Source organism: Myotis myotis, unplaced genomic scaffold, assembly GCF_014108235.1.
Source record: "Myotis myotis isolate mMyoMyo1 unplaced genomic scaffold, mMyoMyo1.p scaffold_m19_p_1, whole genome shotgun sequence".
Lineage (NCBI taxonomy): Eukaryota > Metazoa > Chordata > Mammalia > Chiroptera > Vespertilionidae > Myotis > Myotis myotis.
The window spans coordinates 67,598,696-67,610,407 of NW_023416313.1; positions in this window are offsets into that span (position 1 = coordinate 67,598,696).

An 11,712-nucleotide genomic window follows, 5' to 3' on the forward strand; every position below is an offset into this window, starting at 1 on the left:
TTCAACTGGACATTTAAATAACACACTAAAATCATCTTGACAAGCTTAGAAAATTTAGAAGAGGTAAATTTTGAATGTGATTTGTGAGAGACCTGTGACTCTGAATCGTAGAGTTGTGAAAAATATTCATTAACTCTAGGGAAATGTCTATAAGAAATATTCAAATCAATTTATGTTCAAACTTTTTGAAATCAATGATCCCTATTGTCATCTACTTACGTTCAGTAGGGCAAGAATTATCCCTTACATACAAAGAGGGATCATTTCAAGGTAGTGATACTGAAATACCACAGAACTTGAAATCAAAATCACTGAGTCATATCCACAGCCTTATATTAGCCTCAAGGATCTCATCTGCTCATCCAACCCATTCCCACCATGATCTATGCCGAAGGTCATGTTCAGAAATATTTAGTGGATCACTATGCAGGAGAGGCATCTTTCTCTTTTCTTTTGTTCCTGTGAGATTGTCAGTGAGGCAAGTCATAGAACTATTTATATTTGGAAGATGCCTCAATGTTAATAAGCTAAGTGTGGGTAGAATGGTCCAGGCTTATTTTCTGTAAGCTATACATATCTTAGCATCCTTATTACCTACTTCAAAAATAGTTATGGTTATATCTAGACAGAGAGAATAGAAGTGATGACAAAGAGGAATAGACTATGAAGAAGATAAAAAGAGAAGAGAGAAAGCACGGTGATTAAGACAAAGAGGGTATGGAACAGGAGAAAATGAACATTGTGTAGACAGAGACAGGAGGTTCTGGTAATGTTCACCACTCAGGCAAATAACTCTTTTCCAGTTATGACACATAGATTATAGACCTCAACAGCAAAGGGAAAATTATACATTTGAAATGTAGGAAACCTAATTATTCTTCCCTAATGTTTCTATATATTATCTGCTGAATAAAATATATTTTAAGTATGCCATCTTCTTCCAGATTTATAATGCTTACATAACACTAAAGAATTATTCAAGTTAGCTTATATTTAATGTCAAGTTTAATAGCACATTTTTAGTGACACTAAATACTTGTTCATTAAATAGATCAATGATTTTCAACCTTTTTCATCTCTTGGCACACATAAATTACTAAAATTCTGCACACCAAAAATACATTATATTTTTTGCAGATCTGACAAAAAATACGTATAATTTCCATTTCTTCACACTGAATGGGTATTGTTGTGTTGGCTATCGTCATTTTTTATTTAAAAATCTAAGGGAGAAGAGGTCAGTGTCTCTGACTAAATAGCCAGGTATTGCATATTTTAAAAAAATACTTGTGGTATATCAGCATGCCTGCCACAGCACACACATTGAAAATCGCTGGAATAGATAGAGAAGCAACATAAGCAGAATAAAACATTAGATGAAAGTGCTTCAATGGTGCTATCACTATTTTTAATATGGCTAAAGGTTATAGCCATCTAAAAGTATCTGAAATATTTTTACCTCCCTAAGGAATAAAGATAATGATCATCTAAACTAAAAATGCTAATATCCTTACTTCTTCCTTTCCCTTCCTATGAAGAACTGCTATACTGTTCCCTTCAGTATTATAAATAAAATACTATTTAAAAGGTAATGTTTTCAAGTGCTACAATATTTTAGTATTGGTCTGTCAGCCGAACAATAAAAATGTACTGAGTTTTTACTAAGCACTGGCATTGGTGTCCACCTGTGATAAAGACACTGAAGCTGTGTAACTTAGGTTCTAGCCCTGGCTCAGAAGTTTTGCTAACCATATGACCATGGGAATATTTTATGCCTCAATATCCTCAGTGGTAATATGGATAGAACAATAATAGCTCTCACCTCCTAGGGTTATTGAAAAGATTAAATGGGTTAATATAGGTGCAACACAGAGTGCCAGGCACATAAATGTTAGCTATTATCATACCTCATTATTATTTTTTAAATATATATTTTTATTGATTTCAGGAGGAAGGGAGAAGGAAAGAGAGACAGAAACACCAATGATGAGAATCATTGATCGGCTGCCTCCTGCAGGCCCCCAACTGGGGATCAAGACCACAACCCACGCATGTGCCCCTGGCCAGAATCAAACTCTGGACCCTTCAGTCCACAAGCTGATGCTCTATCCACTGAGCCAAACCGGGCCATACCTCATTATTAATAGCTCAGATATGTGGGTGGTATTTGATTTTCAAAAAAAAAAAAAAAACTACTAAAAGTACTGTTTGAAAGTATTATATTCCTCAGTGTCAGAAATAAATTAAGTTTAGAATAAGCAGTTTAGAAAAATATCAGTATATCTGTTTCAAGTGATTAAATGCACAATGACTGACATGGAATTGTAACTTGATTATGAGCCAAACATAATTTAACAAATATCTTTATTAGACATAAAAATAAAACAGAAAGGCCTCTATCATTTATTAACATTATTGAAGACATGTCATGCTAAAAAAAAAACCCCTTATTTTAACCATTTTCCATGCATTTCAGGAGGATGAATCAATTATTTTTAAAAGTATTATTTATTGAACATTTTAAAATGCCTTTGCTATAGTTACTGGGAATCTACATTTCAGTATATTAAAGAAAATGTAATTTTTCTAGACTCAAGTTCTGGTTTTGTAAAACACACTTTCAATACCTTAAAGGTATAACTACCTTGAGACAACTAAATTTCTGATTTGTCAAGTCCATAGTCCATATTAATGCCAGTACAATAAAAGGGAACGTCAATGAAGCACGCACAAAAGCATGTGAAAAAGAAGACAAGTGTAAGAGAAAAAAGAAAAGTCCATGCTTTCAGGTTAGAAAGCATCTAATTCACATATCTCATAAAGCCACTCCAAATCTGTGAACGTATTCAGGGCAAATATAGAAAGGAAAAAAATACACATAAAATAAAAGCCAAAAAAATGAACAACAAAAACCAACAACCCATAAGTGGAAAAGAATATCTGATAACTTAATCATATAGTCCTGAATAGAAAGGGAAAACTGGCATAAAATACTGTGTTTACCTGAAATAGATACTATCAAGTAGCTTTGAAAGAGGGGAGACACTGCATCCTGCCTCCACTGCCTGTTCCTGGCTAAGACACCCAAGACCAATACCACATAGACTACCAGACCAGTATAGATCATCTTTGATGCAATCAGTTATTGCTCTATTTTCCTTTCCCATCACTACACTCATGCATTTTAAATAATATTCTCATTATAAACATTTAAAATAGGAAACAGAAAAAGAAAGTCTCTCTCTTACCAACCTGCGCAGTCCTGCCTGACAAGATAACTCCTGTATTATGCTACTGTTACGGAAACCAGTCTTTATCAATGAGCATGTGGCTCATTTCCACTTTTGCATGGTTAAAAACAACTACACAGTACATGAAAACACATACATATTTCTTAAGCTTATGTGCAAATGTCAGTAAAATAAATTCCTGATAATTTTAATTGTTAGGGCAAGGGATAGGTGCAATTTAACCTTTGGCTGAATTTACCAAGTTGCTTCAGAAAGGTTTTATCCAAATAGTCTGTCTATTTCCTCTACCCTTGCTAACACTGAGCACTGTCTTTTAAAGATTTTTTTTAAATATATTTTTATTGAGAGGAAAGGGAGAGGGAGAGGGAGATAGAAACATCAATGATGAGAAAGAAGCATTGACCTGCTACCTCCTGCACGCCCCACACTGGGAATCAAGCCCACAACCCAGGCATATGCCCTGACTGGGAATCTAACTGTGACCTCCTGGTTCATAGGTCGATAGGTCGATGCTCAATAACTAAGCCACGCTGGCTGGGCTTAAAAATGTTTTAAATATGAAAACATAATTCCATTTTTAAAATTTATATTTGTTTTGTTTCAAGTGAGTATGAGCATCTTTTCATTTCTATATTAACAATCTACAGCTCATTTTCTAATTGACTACTTCATTCTTTTTCTTTCTTGTTTTACAAATTCTTCTATATTAAGAAAATAGCCGTTGTCTTCATATGTATTTAAAATATTATTCCTAGTTTATAATTTATCTCTTGTCACTTATTTATAGCATTTGTCTTATGGTTTAACATTTTCAGAGTTCTGTTTATTTGTAGTAAAGTGTTTTAGAGTAATTTTTATTTAGTTTTTCTATGGAAGAGTATTTACCTCTTCGAAGGCACATTTACCTGGCGTTTCCTTTATAGTTCCTCTGTTTTATGCTTTGTTCAAAAGGTCCTCTGAAATTAAAGATTATTTTTAATCCAAATTTGTCTTTAATTGAACATTTAAATCTTTAATCAATTTAATTTGTTTCACAGGGAAAGTAATCAATTTATATTTCTGCAACTCTTAAAAACCTGTCATTCTCAGATTCTAAAGATAACTAATAGAGAAAAGGAGAACCAGGTACAGAACATGTATTGTAGGAAGACTCCATCATAAAAGTAAAACATTATAGTCATGGATAGAGAGAAAATATTCTCATAATAGTACTTAGTGCTGTAGTTTTCCATGAACTCTTAAAGTTCAAAGTGGGAAAAATACGCTGAGGGCTAGGGATGGGGTGATGAAAAGAATCTAGTTGCTCTAGATCAGGAGTGGGGAATGTTGGCTGTGGGCTGTATGAGGCCAGTGAAATCATTTGGTCTGGCCCTGCCAAAGCATTAGGGGTGAGTTAAATGCTTGACGAAAGATAGCAGGCTAATTTTTAAGGTGATAATTTTGAATGGCCCATGAATGATGTTATAAATATCCAAATGGCCCTTGACAGAAAAAAAGTTCCCCACCCCTGCTCTAGATGAATGCCTACTAGACATTGACAATTGATAATATATATATATGTATTATATATGTATATATGTACTATATGTATATGTACTATATATATACACACACACACACACACATATATATATATATATATATATATATATATATATATATATATATATAATCAACTTGAACAATAGATATAGATTAGATGATCACCTATCACTCAATTCAATAGTAAGTAGGGTTAAAAGAAAGCCACAAAATCTATATGTTATATATACTAGGTTTAGATTGTTTTATCCAGTTTGATGTTTAAAAATGTATAGCTACATGTTTGATAGACCAAGATGATGAATATGAAAGTCTTTAATTTGTTATTCTCTGTCTTTCTCCATAAGTTTGAAATATTTCCTAAACCCAAGATTTAAAATTGGCATGTGGCCCTACCTGGTTTGGCTCAGTGGATAGAGCATTGGCCTGAGGACCAAAAGGTCCCAGGTTTGATTCTGGTCAAGGGCATATCCCTGAGTTGTGGGCTCGATCCCCAGTAGGGGGTATGCAGGAGGCAGCTGATCAATGATTCTCTCTCATTGTTGATGTTTCTATCTTTTTTTCTCCCTCTCCCTTCCTTTCTGAAATCAATAAAAATATATTTTAATAAAATAAAATGACATGTGAAAAAATAACATAACAAGAACTAATATAAGTATATTTAACTACTTTTAAGATAAGGATCCTATAATTACAAAAATACTCAGAATTTTTATAATTTTATAAAAATTTTATAATTTTTATATTTTATAATTTTATAAATTAAAAATTATAAAAATTTAAAACTTTCATATGACATGATTATTGCAAAAAATTTAGAGAGAAACAATAAATCTCAATTAGTAATAAACCTTTCTTAGTAGTAGTATAGTTGCTTTTAATGAAATTTTCTCTGTAGAACATGAATATCTCTTAGAAAGCAATAAGAAAAAAATTTAAATTCTACAATAGAAAAGAGAAAAGGACATGATTGGCTGAATTTAAGCAAATAAAATTAACCAATAAACAAAAGTCAATGATCAATAATATAATCAAAATAATAAAATTTAAATATTTACTGAAAATTGACCAAGATGCGATATGGGGGGCTCCTGAGCATCCACCTCCTACAAACATAGCAAACATACAGCTAAACATAGAACAATTTCTTCTGATCCCTCAAATAGATCCAGAAATTAGCTGAACAATTACACATTGGATGAATGAGAAAGTACCCACCATCAAAATGGTTAGCAAAGGCCGAGACACACTCTCACCATAAACCCCACTCATGGCACAGGGTCAAACAATCAGGAGAAACTCTTAGCTTCTCCCTGAGGAGTGAGGGGCTTAGATTCCACAAACAGTGCCCCACGTTTTAAGACTCCCACCATAGGGAAGGACTCTCACAACACCTATCTCTGAAAGCCAACAGGTTTGTACCCACAAGACTATCACTAAGAAGCAATTCTTAAGGGGTGCAAAACTCACAGGGCTATTCCCCAAGGACTCTTGCAGAAAGGGTGGGTACATGATCTCACTCATTCATGGATAATAGAGACCATTATAAACTTTTGAACAATAATACATACAGAGGCAGAGCTGCCTCAGATTGTCAAACTGCAGCGGGAAGGCCGGGGAGGGTTGGGGGGCAGGAGGTAGGGGGGTAAGAGATCAACTAAAGGACTTGTATGCATGCATATAAGCATAACCAATGGACATAAGACACTGGGGGATAGGGGAGGCTAGGGGACTGTCTAGGGCGGGGGGATGAAATGGACACATATGTAATACCCTTTGTAATACTTTAAGCAATAAATAAATTAAAAAAAATGAAATAGAAAATAAAATAAAATAAAAATAAAATATACTTAAAAAGAAAAAAAGAAAGGGTGGGTAAAATCAACTATGTTCCAGTCTTTCCTTAGTAAAGGTTAATCTGCATCCGTTTTAAATTAAATGTATACACACTTTGAATAATAATATTTTATTGGACATTTAAAAATGTATACACACTTTAACAACTGATAACTCACTTAATTTTCACTCCTTTTTCAGGCTTAACTGATTTCAAATAATGGGTGAGGCCAGACTAAAATTTGAACAAAGAAAACTTATCTACTAAACTTTTTCATGGGGATAAATAAAAGATAAAGTTTACGGTACAAAACCAGCAACAGTTGACAAATTGAGGGCGCACAAATATCAGTGATTCTGGATGTTTGTGATTCCATTGCTCCATATTATCAGCAGTGCCTGGACCAGAACAGTCATCAGGCTTTGACCAAAACAAATTATTCATTTCTGGATTCTTTAAAATTTTTTAAATGAACTGTATATTAATAAACACTGACTTTATAATCATTCAAAGTGTGTATAGATTTTTTGGGACACCCCGTATTTATAAACAATACATTGGATTTGGAAATGAGGTTTTCAAAACATTTCTAAAGCTTTCATTTTGGTTAACCAATTTAAATATTTTTCAAAATGAAAAGAAGGTGCTCAATTTTTAATATTCTTAATAATCTCATTATTTCTTGATTCCTCCTTTCCTTTCTTCCAAAAGTTAGTTAAGAACCACTGCCTTGCCTTTCCCTTTTTCCAAGCAAAATATTTAATTTAATGTAACAAAACATACTGCACTCTGAAAGGCTTTTAGGCCAAATCATATAATACCATCTAAGATCTATAAAAATTTGATATTTTAAAGGCAAATTAAATAATGTTTTTATACTGATCTTTTTTAATGTATACTGACAATAAAAACCTAGACAATAAAAATTAAAGTTGATGTGTGGTGCCACTTGACAATGCAAGGAAGCTCTAATCAAACAATAGCACAATGGGACATTCTTTTTTTTAATTTTTTTTATTGATTAAGTTATTACATATGTTTCCTTATCCCCACATTACCCCCATCCCCCCCCCACTCATGTCCTCACCCCCCTGTTGTCTGTGTCCATTGGTTAGGCCTATATGCTTGCATATAAGTCCTTTGGTTGATCTCTCCCCCTTACCCCCACCCTCCCCTACCTTCCCTCTGAGGTTTGGACAATGTGACATTCTTAAATATTACCTGCAATGCTGCTGAAAATCTAATAATCAATGCCCTATATTTCCTACTCTTGATTTTATGAATATGCTTTATTCTCTGTTGTATTAAGTATAAAATATTGTCCCTGCTTTGATTCTTTGAAACAATAAAGTTAATAAAGACATTTACTTCTCAGACTGTATCTGCATTTCATTATCATTTCTGCATTGTCAGCACTCATGTAGTTCAAATAGTGTTGTCAAATTAATCAGCGGTTATATCATCATTTAATAATGCTCCTAAGCATAAAAAAATGCTCATAATATAATTATACAATGGTTTTTTATAGATGAAATAATAAGATAATCAAATTACATTTGGATGAACAGGGAAATGTTAAGTGTGAGTTGGAATCAGAATACATGCTCTTTATTCTATCTGTTAAATTAAAAAGAGATTAATTTGAACAGATTAAATCAAATTATTTCTTAGGAATATTAAATAAATTTACTATGAAAAATAAGGACCAATATATTCGTTTTCTAATACTGTGTAACAAAATGCTACAAACACAGTGATTTAAAATAATGCCCATTTATTAGTTCACAGTTCTGTAGGTTAGTAGTCTGGGGTAGACATGGCTGGGTTCTATTCTCAGGGTACCACAAGCTAAAAATCAAAGTTTAAATCATGCTGGGCTCTTAACCTGGAAACTCAAGGGAATAATGTACTACCAAACTAACTCAGGTTGTTGGCAAAAACCATTTCCTTGCAGCTATAGTAAGTCCTTATTTCCATACTGACTATTAACTGAGGGTCTGTCTCTGCTTAGAAACCTCCAAATTCCTATTCAGTGTCTGTCTCCATCTTCAAAACAGCAACAACCTATTCAGTCCCCCCAGAATTCTAATTTATTTGGTTTCTTCTCTTCCCCAGTTGGAGAAAGTTCTCTACTCTTAAGGATTTACCATTGGACCCATTTAGATAATCCAGAATAACATACTTATTTTAAGGTAGACTGTGCCATATACAAAATTTATCACAGAAGTAGTAATTCATCATATTCAAAAATTCCAGGGATTAGAACACAACTTCTTTGGGAGACATTTTAAAAATTCCATCAAATTTCATTAAATAATGAATAAAGGATTATTTTTAAGATGAGAACAACCACTGTGTATTAATAGTTAATATATACTTAGAGCTATAGCTAGAGGGACTAAAATTCAGTAACTGAGTCAAAAACATCTTTATAACCTGTTACTTAATAATGGGTATATATGAATTAATTTAATGTCCTGACAGTATTTAACTTCATATTTCAAGTAGTTGACTAAAGTATTCATTGAAAATCTGTTATAATATCAAGTTACATTGTCACCATTCTTACAATTATAGACAAGAAGATATTTGAAAGTATACAAGTATTATTTTCCATTAATGATTGAAAAGCAAACAGAAGGAATGCAATGAAGCATCCATTTTGCTATCATAAGGCAATCATGAGAATTAACCACATGTTAAGTTTGAAGGAGTAGAAAATAGGAAGAGTTTGCTGCATCAGCCCTGGGCTGCCAACTTTCAGATACCAACCTATATGGTAAAAACAAATTTCTGTTTGGTCAGCACTGTAATGCGGCTTTTGTTACATGTAGTAATAGAACAATAGCTAAAACTGATAAACAGCTAAGAAGAGAATTAGTGTACTGGAAGATAGCATTGAAGAAATCACCTGAAATACTAAAGAGGTAACTAGCTGAAAAATGTAACAAAGAGATTAGGAGAAATGAATGAGAATTCCCAGAATGCATCTAATAGAAATTTCACAAATTGTTAATTGGGAGAATTTTGAAGAGATCATATCTATAAAGGTCATGGCTGACATTTTTCCAATATAAATGAAATGTGAATTCTCAGATTCAGGTTACTGAATCATATTCCAATGAGGATAGTAAAAAATAAATACACACTTAGATGTATATAATGAAGCAACAGAATATCAAAGAAAAGATTATCTTTAAAAAAAACAGAGAAAAATAAATATTACATGCAGCTGTAGAGAAAATAATATTCTCTAGATAATCTAAACAGAACAGATTTATTACAACATATTAATAGCTTATATCAATGTTAGTGGACCAATAAATGGATTCTAGGCTGAAATTTCAGGAATGCATCTCAAAATATACCTCGGCTCTAGGCTGCCATGTGAACTGCTGCTCTTCGCACATTATTCCTGGAAACTTTCACAGGTAGTGATCCAAACATGACTGGGTTTTGCCCTTCAAATGCATTTGTGTAAGCTTGAATTTGGAATTGAGTTATGTGAATTGAGAGACACTGCATGAGGACTTCTTTTCTGGGGAGAATATATTAGAGGCAGTGTGTCTTAACTGACAGTTATAGCAAGGAAAAATAGCTTGAGCATGTGGCATCCTGACCAACAGGCAGTGACTAGGTTCTGGGGCCAGCAGCTCTAGTGGCAAGCTCCCAGTTAGGCAGGTTATAATTAGTAATCTATATATATAAAAGGCTAAGTGACCAACCACCCGACCATCCGACCCATCGACCAGCCAGTACATATGACTAGCACTGGCAATTTAAATAAAGACATTGACTCGCACATGCATGATATATGTAAAGCTCTCACTGGCGCCAATCACAAGCATGTGTGTCGATCTGTCATTGTTGATCATGAATTTGGTTGTTTTTGTTGACATTCAATGTGAACCACATCACGATTTATTCATCATCCATCTGACTGACCAACCGGCTGGTACATATGACGCACACTGGCAATTTAAAAATAAACGTTGACTCGTGCATGCGCAATACATACAAAACTCTTGTTGGAGCCAATTGCATGCATGTTTTAATTTTATAATACTACTAGAGGCCCGGTGCAAAAAATTTGTGCACTTGGGGGGAGGGGGGTACCTCAGCCCGGCCTGTGCCCTCTCGCAGTCTGGGACCCCTCGGGAGATAACGACCTGCTGGCTTAGGCCTGCTCCCGGGTGGCAGAGGGCAGGCCCAAACCCTAGGTGCAGCCCTTGGTTGGGCTCAGAGCAGGGCTGATTGGGGAGTTGGGGCACCGCCCCGTCATGCACAGAGCAGGGCAGATTGGGAGGTTGTGATGCCACCCTCAGTCACGCTCAGGGTAGGGCCAATTGGGGGGTTGGGGCACCGTCCCATGTCACACTCAAGGGAGGGTTGATTGGGAGGTTGCGGCGCCACCTCCTGTCACGCAACCTCCTGGGAGGTTGCGTGACCTCCTGTCACGCAAAGAGCAGGGCCAATCAGGGGGTTGGGGCGCTGCCCCCGTCACACACAGAGCAGGGCCCATAAGGGGTTTGGGGCACCGCCACTCTCACACTCAGGGCAGGGCCGATGGGGAGGTTATGGCTCAACCCCATCACACACAGAGCAGGGCCCGTGGAGGGGGGGGTTGGGGAGCTCCCCCCTATCAGGCACAGAGCAGGGCCGATAGGGAGGTTGGGGCCCTGCCCCCTGTCATACACAGAGCCGCAGGGCGATCAGGGGGTTTGGGCGCTGCCCCCAGTCACGCTGATCCCGGTGCCGGGAGGCATATTACCCTTTTACTATATAGGGTAGAGGCCTGGTGCATGGGTGGGGCCGGCTGGTTTGCCCTGAAGGGTGTCCTGGATCAGGGTGGGGGTCCCCACTGGGGTGCCTGGCCAGTCTAGGTGAGGGGTTGAGGGCTGTTTTCAGGCTGGGAGTGACTGAAGTTCCCAACCACTCCTTTTTTTCTTTTTTTTTTTATTCTGGGCCAGCTTTACCTTGAGGCTTGGCTCCAGCTCTTAGGCCTCAGCGGCTGAAAGTAGGTTTCTGGCCTTTGCATACAATGTTGTGAATCTGCTGGCTGAAGTCCGGCGGTATTTGTTA